Source organism: Schistocerca nitens, chromosome 2, assembly GCF_023898315.1.
Source record: "Schistocerca nitens isolate TAMUIC-IGC-003100 chromosome 2, iqSchNite1.1, whole genome shotgun sequence".
NCBI classification, from domain to species: Eukaryota; Metazoa; Arthropoda; class Insecta; order Orthoptera; family Acrididae; genus Schistocerca; species Schistocerca nitens.
In genome coordinates this window covers 601679012-601689741 of record NC_064615.1, presented here as the reverse complement: position 1 = coordinate 601689741, position 10730 = coordinate 601679012, and the positions used below count along the sequence as shown (strand labels likewise).

At 45.8% G+C, this 10730-nt stretch overlaps 1 non-coding gene across 1 annotated transcript; it reads left to right on the top strand.

Moving 5' to 3' along the window:
• Positions 1 to 10410: 10410 nt before the first annotated feature.
• Positions 10411 to 10485, top strand: Trnat-ugu (transfer RNA threonine (anticodon UGU)). Its single transcript has one exon. It is a non-coding gene; the product is annotated as a tRNA-Thr (tRNA).
• The last annotated feature ends 245 nt before the right edge of the window (positions 10486 to 10730 follow it).

The window sequence follows — 10730 nt, the reverse complement described above, 5'->3', positions numbered from 1 at the left end:
CTCTCCGTGGCCGCACATTCACCAGCCGTGCTGCTATTGCCTCAGCGATTTTCCAGTGGTCAAAACAGACTGCTAAAGAAGCTTTCGCCGCTGCCATGGAATCATGGCGTCAGCGTTGTGAAAAATGTGTACGTCTGCAGGGCGATTACGTCGAGAAGTAACGCCAGTTTCATCGATTTCGGGTGAGTAGTTAATTAGAAAAAAAATCGGAGGCCTTAGAACTTGAATGCACCTCGTATTTCATGAGTTGCTGAGAGTAAAAACTGTAAATAACTGAAATCATTAAGGTGTTCTACCAGATTTATTAACTTTATTATGAATAACTAATTATTCTATTAGCTGAATGGTCAGCGTGACGGACTGTCAATCCCCTGGGCCTGGGTTCGATTCCCGGCTGGGTCGGGGAATTCTCTCCACCCAGGGACTGGGTGTTGTGCCGTCCTCATCTTCATCCTGTCATCCTCATCGACTGCAGGTCGCCGAAGTGGCGTCAGATTGAAAGACCGGCACCCAGCGAACGGCCAGCCCGACGGGGGGCCCTAGCCATACTATTAAATAAAAATAAATAAAATTATTCTTTTAACAAATGCCGAAAAGCTGAGATTCATCTCAGTGCAAAACTGCGTGTCAGTCTTAAAAAATGTGGAGATGTATTGGGGCGAATAGACGTGCAACTGTTCAGCAGCTGACCACCCAGATGAACCAAGGCTCTACCAACAGTGGCTCCTCAACGACCGTTCAGTGAACGTTGCTGCGTAAGGGCCTCCGCAGCCCTTGCTGACTGCTGTTCATCGGCGATGGAAGCCGGAATTTGCCCGCCAATACCGCAACTGGACGTCCGCTGTGTGGCGACAAGTGGCCTTTTCAGAAGAAGAACGTTTTATGCTCCATCGGCGAGAAACATTTGAAAGCAAATACTCTGCAACAACCGTCGGTAGGATCCAGGCCGGAGTATGGAGCGTTATGGTGTGGGGAATGTTTTCGTGGCATTCCCTGGATTATTTCGTCATTATGGGAGGCGCAGTGGATCAACACAAGTACGCGTCTATCTTTCGGAACCGTGTCCACTCCTGCGTGCAGATTATTTTTCCTCGACAGGATGGCATCTACCAGCAAGACAGAACAATGTGCCACACAACTCGTAGAGTACGTGTGTGGCTCGAAGAGCGGTAGGATGAGTGTCCCGTGCTCCACTGGCTGCCAAATTCTCCAGAATTCACTCGAGAATCTGTGGGACCACCTCGATCGAGCTGTTCGTGCTATGGATCCTCAAGCGAGAAACCTAGCGCAGCTCACCACGGCTTTAGAGTCGGCATGACTCCAAATCCCTGTTGGTACCTTCCGGGACCTCATTGACTCTCTTCCTTCGCGTCACACAGTAGTCCGCGCGGCTAAAGATGGTTAATCAGGCTTTCGACAGGTGGCCACGTTAACTGAGAGTGATATACATATATGCCTCGGCAGCTAGAGACAGTGGTCACGTGTGTGTGAATTAAGTTGCGTTTGCATATGTGTGTGTATGTGTGTGTGCGTTTAATTCGGAAAAAGGCCTTTTTGTTCAAAAGCTTACTTGTTTGACAGTCTTTTTGCTGTGCCCATCTGTGATCTGTGACTCAACATCTCTGCTGTTCGGTGAGCAGAGAGAGAGAGAGAGAGAGAGAGAGAGAGAGAGAGAGAGAGAGAGAGAGAATGAGTGAGTGATTATAATTAGAGTTCAACTTTCAAACCGCTGTAGAAATGACACCACTAGTCATAATGATGTCAAATTGCAACGGGATATTATCGGAGAAGGGAGAAAACGTATGGCAGAAGGAAATAAATAGTTGCAAAATTTAGCAATACATGGCGCTGTAAGCATCATAATTTAATCGTGATCGACTACAAATGACAAACGAATCATACAAAATGGCTAAGGTGTACGTTTGAGGTTAAACAAACTGTAGCACACAGTGTGCATGGGTGCACAGGTGTGATACTCTTAGTTACGTAAACCCATACAACACTGCAAGGTTATATCACATCGGATGGGAAAAACGGTTTTTAATTGTCCTGAGGCCAAAACTCACATAAAAAGTGTAGTGTTTGCAGTTAGCCAACACTACGCACACTACGTGGTTGAGGAGGCCGAATGCACGCTATAAGCTCACGCAGGATGGCGTGAGGTCTGAAACAGGATACGTAATGAATGCTATAAAGAAAAGTACGTAGCTTCTGGAATACTTAACTTTAATCCATCATTGTTGTACATCGCTCTTGATGAGACATGCTTCATACGGTAACTATCAATTGCTATGGCGCCTTGCTAGGTCGTAGCCATTGACTTAGCTGAAGGCTATTCTAACTATCCGCTATGCAAATGAGCGAGGCTTCGTCAGTGTGCATCGCTAGCTAAGTCGTCCGTACAACTGGGGCGAGTGCTAGTCCGTCTCTCAAGACCTGCCGTGTGGTGGCGCTCGGTCTGCGATCACTGACAGTGGCGACACGCGGGTCCGACATGTACTAATGGACCGCGGCCGATTTAAAGCTACCACTTAGCAAGTGTGGTGTCTGGCGGTGACACCACAAAAAGCGTCAATGACATCGGTATTTAATTGTCCTGAGGCCAAAAACCACATAAAAAGCATCAGTCAAAATCAAATCGAATTATTAATTTCCGCGTGACTCTCACAAAACATGTTCAATATGCTGTCCACCGTTTTCTGCAACAATTTGAAATCAAGAAACAGCATGTTCTACAACTGATCAAAGTGTTTCCAGAGTCACGTTCAGAATGAGTTGCGCAATGCGTGCCTTCAATGCAGCTAAGTTTGCAGTTGGGACACTGAACACAACATCTTTCAGATAGCCCCACAGCCAGAAATCACACAGATTACGATCAGCTGATCGGGACTGCCCGGCAGTAGGGAAATGGCGGCTGATAATTCTAGTATTTCCGCTTTCGCAATGGCGCTTCAGCAGCTGTTTAACTGGATTTGCAGTGTGTGGAGGGGCGCCATCTTGCATAAAAATGATCCCATCGCCACATCCACGCTGTTGGAGAGCTGGAATGAAGTGGTTGCGCAAAAGACACTCGTAGCGCTTACCAGTGACGGTACAGCTAACAGGACCGGAAGCACGTGTCTCTCTGAAAAAATATGGCCCTATGATGAATGATGCCGTAAACCCGCACCACACAGTGACCTTTTCAGGATGAAGTGGTACTGGTTGATTTGCGTGTGGATTTTCCGTTGCCCATATTCGACAATTGACATATCCTGTCAGATGGAGGTGGGCTCCGTCTGTCCACAAAATCTTCCACGGCCATTCATTATCCACTTCCATGCGAGCAAGAAAGTGTAAAGCAAAGGTCTCTCTTGCTGGCAGGTCAACAGGAAGCAACTCGTGCACATGGGTAATTTTGAATGGATAGCAAAGAAGGATGTTTCGTAGGATTTTACGTACCGCGCTCACAGGTATGTCCAATGTATATCGGGAAATTCTCCGTGCACTACACGTTTACACACCACCACACATCTCCTCCTGCAGTGCTACGGCCACTGCCTCCACTGACGTCGAATCAATTCGTTTCTTCTCTCTACCTGGTTACATGTCAAAAGAACCCATATTTTAGAATTTCCGAATCATTCTCTCCAGACCCACGGCAGTCATTGGACTAGCGACTTTTTCAAACCTTTCAGTCTCCGGAACTTCTGCAGAGCGACGTGCGCACAGTCTTTAAAAAAATGGCTCTGAGCACTATGGGACTCAACTTCTGAGGTCATTAGTCCCCTAGAACTTAGAACTAGTTAAACCTAACTAACCTAAGGACATCACAAACATCCATGCCCGAGGCAGGATTCGAACCTGCGACCATAGCGGTCTTGCGGTTCCAGACTGCAGCGCCTTTAACCGCACGGCCACTTCGGCCGGCCACAGTCTTCACACTTGTCATACAGCTTTCCAAGCAGAGCGCGATCCTGCATTGAGACAGTCATGGCGAACGTCGCAGACGCAAAAGGAGGAAAAACCGTGTACCCTGCGTGTTTGTACCAACTTCAGTGTGTATTGCGCATGACAGGTGTTTTCATTTACGTATTCTGGCTCATACAGCGCCATCTATTGATCAATTTCCACACTATTTTTTTCTTCTGCCCTTCTCAGATAGTATTCCGTTGCAATTTGACGTCTTTCTGACCAGTGGTGTTATTTCGACAGCGTTTTGAAAGTTGAATCCGTCACCTTAGTACTTTAGGACCTGTAAGAGTCCTGAAAGATTACGGAATAGGCTACAGATTGTTGTATATATCCCAAATTTATGCTCCACTTGGAGGAAAGTTACAATTAAGTTATTGTAACAAACTAAAACAATTATTTGACATAAACATTAAAAATGTATAAGGAAATACCGAAAAAGTGTTCCTACTTTCGCCCTACCAAAGTTCTCTAAACTGCAGTTAATTCAAATGTATTTTTCCTTTCTAACATTGCCTGGCAGATTCACTATTATGAATCACCTGAGTGTCATGAACGAACAGTTGTTTCATGTTTTTTTCAGCCCTACACAAGTGTGTACCTTACGAATTTGTATGTCTGTGTAGATAAACAAACTAAGCACTTCGTGCAACGAATCCATTTCTCTCCCTTTGGGTTTTCCCATACCAAAAAAGTAAAGCGATATCTACAAAAATCAGATGAAATCAGTATTTAATAACAGTTCCAAATGTCGTTCCCGGAACGAAAATCTCATTCTTCGACATCATGTCCGTCCCTTTCAGCTGCTTTACGCCACCGCGTAACTAAGGCCAGTAAATCTATACGGTAGAAGTGAGGACTATCACGTCCCTAGCCGCTATTTAGCAGCCTTCGTCTGTAACGTCTATATCTGGGGACGATTGCTGGCTTGTAGAAACCATTCCAAAACGAACCAAGTTACTCAAAATGGCTCTGAGCACTATGTGAATTAACATCTGAGATCATCAGTCCCCGAGAGCTTAGAACTACTCAAACCTAACTAACCTAAGGACATCACACACATCCATGCCCGAGGGAGGATTCGAACCTGCGACCGTAGCGGTGACGCGGTTCCAGACTGAAGCGTCTGGAACCGCTCGGCTACAGCGGCCGGCCGAACCGTGTTACTCGTTAGCCTGGTTTACAAGTAAAGGCAAGAAAATAAGATCTTGCGTAACTCTTACCGCGAAATAATGAGAATACGACGACGACGAATTTCCTCAATGGACACGGGTTGGTGACTACACTGCTAACCAGTTGAGTAAATGGGAGCGTTTACCGCCAGCAAGAGTTTCGTAACAAGTTTTGCGCAAAAGTTTCCGGCGGGCAGAGTTACGGCACCGTGAAAGAGCTTAATTATCGCGTCGTTGACACAACCGTGGCGGGCTGGGAGGAGGGGAGAGGGTAGGCGTGTGCGGCAGAGCGGAAACACGTGGCCACGGTGCGTGTGTCCGCACGAAGCGTACATTAGTACGACGAAGTGCGCTAGATCGCAGGATGCACCTTTAATGCTCCGTGATAAAACCGTCTAATCTCTATCTGTGTGACATCTTAATCATAGTACTGCATAGTGATTTTCATTAGACCAAGGAATTTTGTTTCTTAGACGCCACAGAAAAGACTTCATTCCACTTGCATCCGAAGTAGATCAGCGTTTTTCGATTACTGGTTACAATAGTCGTTGATGCAAGTGTTAAGTTGTTCCTGAGATGAGTGTGTAATAAATATTTACTGACAACATAAGTTACACGATATGAAGAAATAGCGTAGGAAGAAAACGAATAAGCGCAAACCTAGATGTGGATTTCCGTATTATGATGGCATTAATTTTCACGAGGAGCGTTCAATAAGTTATGTAACACATTTTTTCTAGGCCAATTTCGCTTGAAAAATGCAGGAATTGTTGTGGGACATCGTGAAGTTTCCGACAGGTGGGAGTGATATATGCAGCCTCAGAGTAGGGTCTGTAATGGAAGTACTTTCCAAGGAAAGAGCAGTCGTTGAATTTCTTTTGGCGGAAAACTAGAGCATCGCAGATATTCATAGGCGATTGCAGAAAGTCTGCGGAGACCTGGCAGGGAAAAAAAAAATGGTTCAAATGGCTCTGAGCACTATTGGACTCAACTTCTGAGGTCATCAGTCCCCTAGAACTTAGAACTACTTAAACCTAGCTAACCTAAGGACATGACACACATCCATGCCCGAGGCAGGATTCGAACCTGCGACCGTAGTGGTGTCGCGGCTCCATACTGTAGCGCCTAGAAGCGCAGGCCACTCCGGCCGGCCTGGCAGTGAACAAAAGCATGGTGACTGGTTGGGCGAGACGTCTGTCATCATCACAACAAGGCCCCACAACCGTGTCCCATGTCCCGCATGCCGGCCGCCCGCATACAGCTGTGACTTCTGCAATACTGGAACGTGTGGACACTCTCATTCGAGGCGGTCGACGGCTCACAGTCAGACACCTCACTGCTCAGCTGGACATCTCTGTCGGTAGTGGTGAGACACTCGTCCACTCGCTGGAGTCTCAAAGGAGTGTGCCCACTGCCGGCAGGCAGAAGATCAGAAAGAGCAACAAAGGAACATTTGTGCGCAACTGCTTGCGCGTTACGAGGCTGATACTGACAATTTTTTGTCTAGCGTCGTCACAGGCGATGAAATGTGGCTTCATTACTTCGAATCGGAAACAAAAAGGCAATCCATGGAGTGCCGCCATATCATCTCTCCTCTGGAAAAAAAGTTCAAAGCCTCACCCTCACCTGGTAAAGTCGTCTTCACGAACGTCAGAATAATTCCTTCGACAAAATGTTACTTTCAATGCCAGCCGCAGTCATGTCCAATCTGATCTACTCTTCCATTTCTAATGACTTCGATCTCGACGGGATGTTAAACGCTAAAGTATTTTCCACTTCCTGACATAAATTCTAATTAATCTTTCATTCCTAGAATACGATAAAGAGATACTTGCAGAGAAACGTCTTGCAGAATGTCGCTTTACCTTTTCTCAGCAAATGTGTTGTCTGTACTCCAATTCTTTCCCGCACAGCGATATTTGTTTTTGATTGTGAAAATGATTACGTATTCAAAGAGACTAAACATCTATTGTCATCAGTCACCACCCAGGACTGAATCTGTTGCAAGGTGCCACTGGGATAACGCTCTAGTCAATCTGTTTTGTCACTGTCCTACACTCATTGTCTCCTCTCATGTCCAAGTCCCTCATCACTGTAAAGGAATTGTGCGCACGGAAACGGCAGGAAAGTACTGGCGCTAACACATGAACTGTAGTGGTGCGTCCTGATAACATTAATAATTACTAAACAGTGATGGGGGTTAATAGCTACTGTAATGAAACAAGGGTTGCAAATCACTTACATTTTTGGTTGTTGATTCAATGATTGCTCAGAACAAACAAAGATTAAATACTCATCACAGGGGAATGAAGGCATACACACGTATGAAAGTGCGATAATTGGTGAGCTCCAGAAGGACTGGAAAAGTTCTCATAAAATGGACCGAACGGACAAGAAATCGTATTAACTGACTGCTAATCGCGAAATTGAACCGTTGGTAATGACTGCATCGGAAGGTTAGTGAGTAAAGAGAAACAGAACCCCAAAGAGTAAAATCACGGCCGAAACGTTACCCCATAGTGACTTATTGATTAATAAGAAACAAAGCTCCTATCACGCCTTATGAAGTTCGTACGCCGTTGCTGTGACTGTTACATCATTTGAGGGAGACGCGGCGCGGTGAGGTTTGCAGCCAGGGACGGGAGCCGTCATGGCGCGTCCCTCTGCCCGTGAATCGACTGCCCCTCTCCAGGTCCGCTCCTCTCTCACGCCGACAAGGCGTCTTCCCTCTACGGCTCGGGTGGAGAAGCCTGTTCCCTACGCTTCTCAACGAAGAAGCGTGTTCAGCGCCTCTCGACAACGAAGTGCTTTGATACTTTCCACTGTCCTACTCTTTCGGAGTGTGAACTCGCCAGACTGCCCTTTCGGCCAATCTGAAACCACGTAATTCATTTCTCCAATCCGCATCCTTCTAACAGATTTGTTCTGGAAGGTTCACCGTCGCTTTCTGGACGATTCCGAATGCTGACCTATTCAAACTGCTTCTTCCAGAAACTTGGCGAGTGCCGCCCTATGGCACATCGGCTTTCCAAAAGACTCCGAGTTCCGACCTACCAAAGGGAGTCCAGCCAAAACTTTCCGTAACTTTTTGTTCTCAGTGTTTACGCTCAAGGCGTCTGCAGCCCGTCGCCACTGGACAGAAGACTCGCTTGTGGAGGCGCCCCGTGGCTACTGCACAACATTGCGATCAAACCCTGCCGGATACGCCATTTGCGTGGGTGGTCTGCCCTTCGCAGGAACCTCTTGTAAGTAGGCTGTTTATGTTTTCTTATTGGTAACGCCACCTCTGTATGAAAATCACTGGCTGTGCTGTGTGCAGTCTGTGGCTGCTTTGCATTGTTGTAATACTCGCCATTGTAGTGTTAGGCAGCTGGCTGTGAACAGCGCGTAGCGTTGCGCAGTTGGAGGTGAGCCGCCAGCAGTGGTGGATGTGGGGAGAGAGGTGGCGGAGTTTTGAAATTTATCATGAACTGCCATTGTAGTGTTAGGCAGCTGGCTGTGAACAGCGCGTAGCATTGCGCAGTTGGAGGTGAGCTGCCAGCAGTGGTGGATGTGGGGAGAGAGATGGCGGAGTTTTGATCATGAACTGCTATATATATCATGACTATTGAGGTAAATATATTGTTTGTTCTCTATCAAAATCTTTCATTTGCTAACTATGCCTATCAGTAGTTAGTGCCTTCAGCTGTTTGAATCTTTTATTTAGCTGACAGTAGTGGCGCTCGCTGTATTGCAGTAACTTGAGTAGCGAAGATTTTTGTGAGGTAAGTGATTTGTGAAAGCTATAGTTTAATGTTAGTCAGGGCCCATTCTTTTGTAGGGATTATTGAAAGTCAGATTGCGTTGTGCTAACAAAATATTGTGTGTCAGTTTAAGCACAGTCGTATATAAATTGTTCAAAGGGGACGTTTCACTCTGTATTCATGTTCACCAACTGGCGAGGACAGGGCTAGTTCGCTGAACTCAGCACGCAAGTGCATTCTCGCCCGAACGTTGCTAACCTCGTCAGGCGCACACCGTCCTCTGCCGCGGTGAATGCAACAGCGGGAGGACGCTCGCAACACTGAGGTTGACGGCCCTACACTCCTCCGCGCATTGTGCCATCCCCATGAAGTTGCTGTGAAAATTTACGAAACTAATGCGTCGATATAGAAACAATCGTAATAACGAAAATGTTAATAAAAGCCATAAAGACCATGTGTTGCGATTATTGCAGTGAAATATTGTAAAATGATATAGAAAAAGGACAATGATAATTACTATTAATACGAAAACTATGTATTTCAAGGATAATCTGTGAACAAAGATAAAAATGAATAGACAGTCCTCTAACGAGGAAGAAAGAGAAAAAATTAACTACTCTTCGTTTTGTTCTTGATTGAAGAAGGACGTCATTGACGATTCGTGATGAGAATGGTATGTGTTTGTTACTAATATTGTAAGAAAAAGCATTCTTATAATAATAATAATAATTAATTCTATAAATGTGTAAACTTGTGTTTTCCTTTCAATAGTGTATGGAAAGGCATCCCATAATTATTACTGAATAATTTGCAGTTTTCATATGCTGAGCTGATTTTGTTTCAATGACGCCATTATGGGCGAGAACACAATTTTAAGTTTCTTCATTACGCCACACGGCCTAAAAATAGCAACTCACTCGCTGAGAATTATCTGCTTAAGTGTTTCACTTGAAAGTGAATTAATATTTCATTGCAGAAACAGTTTTAGTTCAAAATGGTTCAAATGGCTCTGAGCACTATGGGACTTAACATCTGTGGTCATCAGTCCCCTAGAACTTAGAACTACTTAAACCTAACTAACCTAAGGACATCACACACATCCATGCCCGAGGCAGGATTCGAACCTGCGACCGTAGCGGTCACGCGGTTCCAGACTGAAGCGCCTAGAACCGCACGGCACACATTTTCAACATGTCCCCAATGAAGTACATCAACGCCTGTATGCAGCTAGGGTGTCTATTTAATTATCATTTCATTTCTAGCAAAGCTGCATGGTCACCCACGGTAACTGTTCTTTCGGGAACAGATACTACCGTCATATATAGTTAAAATATGGCTTCCCGGCCATTGACCTTCTTGTGCGAACGCACACGCTATGCCCGAACTCGTACAGGACTTGGTAGATTAATCTGCCACGAGTAATGAGTATGATGGGCAAACATCTATTAGGCGCACTACGAATGTAGTGGTGTGGACATGTTGGGAATGTGGACCTCACGGGGAGCGTGCAAGGGATAAGTCCCTGCAGACGCACTATCCTCTGTGCCCGCGGTGGCTCAGATGGATAGAGCGTCTGCCATGTAAGCAGGAGATCCCGGGTTCGAGTCCCGGTCGGGGCACACATTTTCAACATGTCCCCAATGAAGTACATCAACGCCTGTATGCAGCTAGGGTGTCTATTTAATTAAGATTAGATTAATTACATCAGTCATTTAAACAATCACTCTTGCAGCACACCATACATGGATGGAACTGGAAAAAGCCCTAATAACTGGTACAGTGGGACGTACCCCCTACCTGGCGATTCACAATACTTTGCAGAGCATAGATGTAGGTGTACAAAACCAAGCGTATAACGTTACGT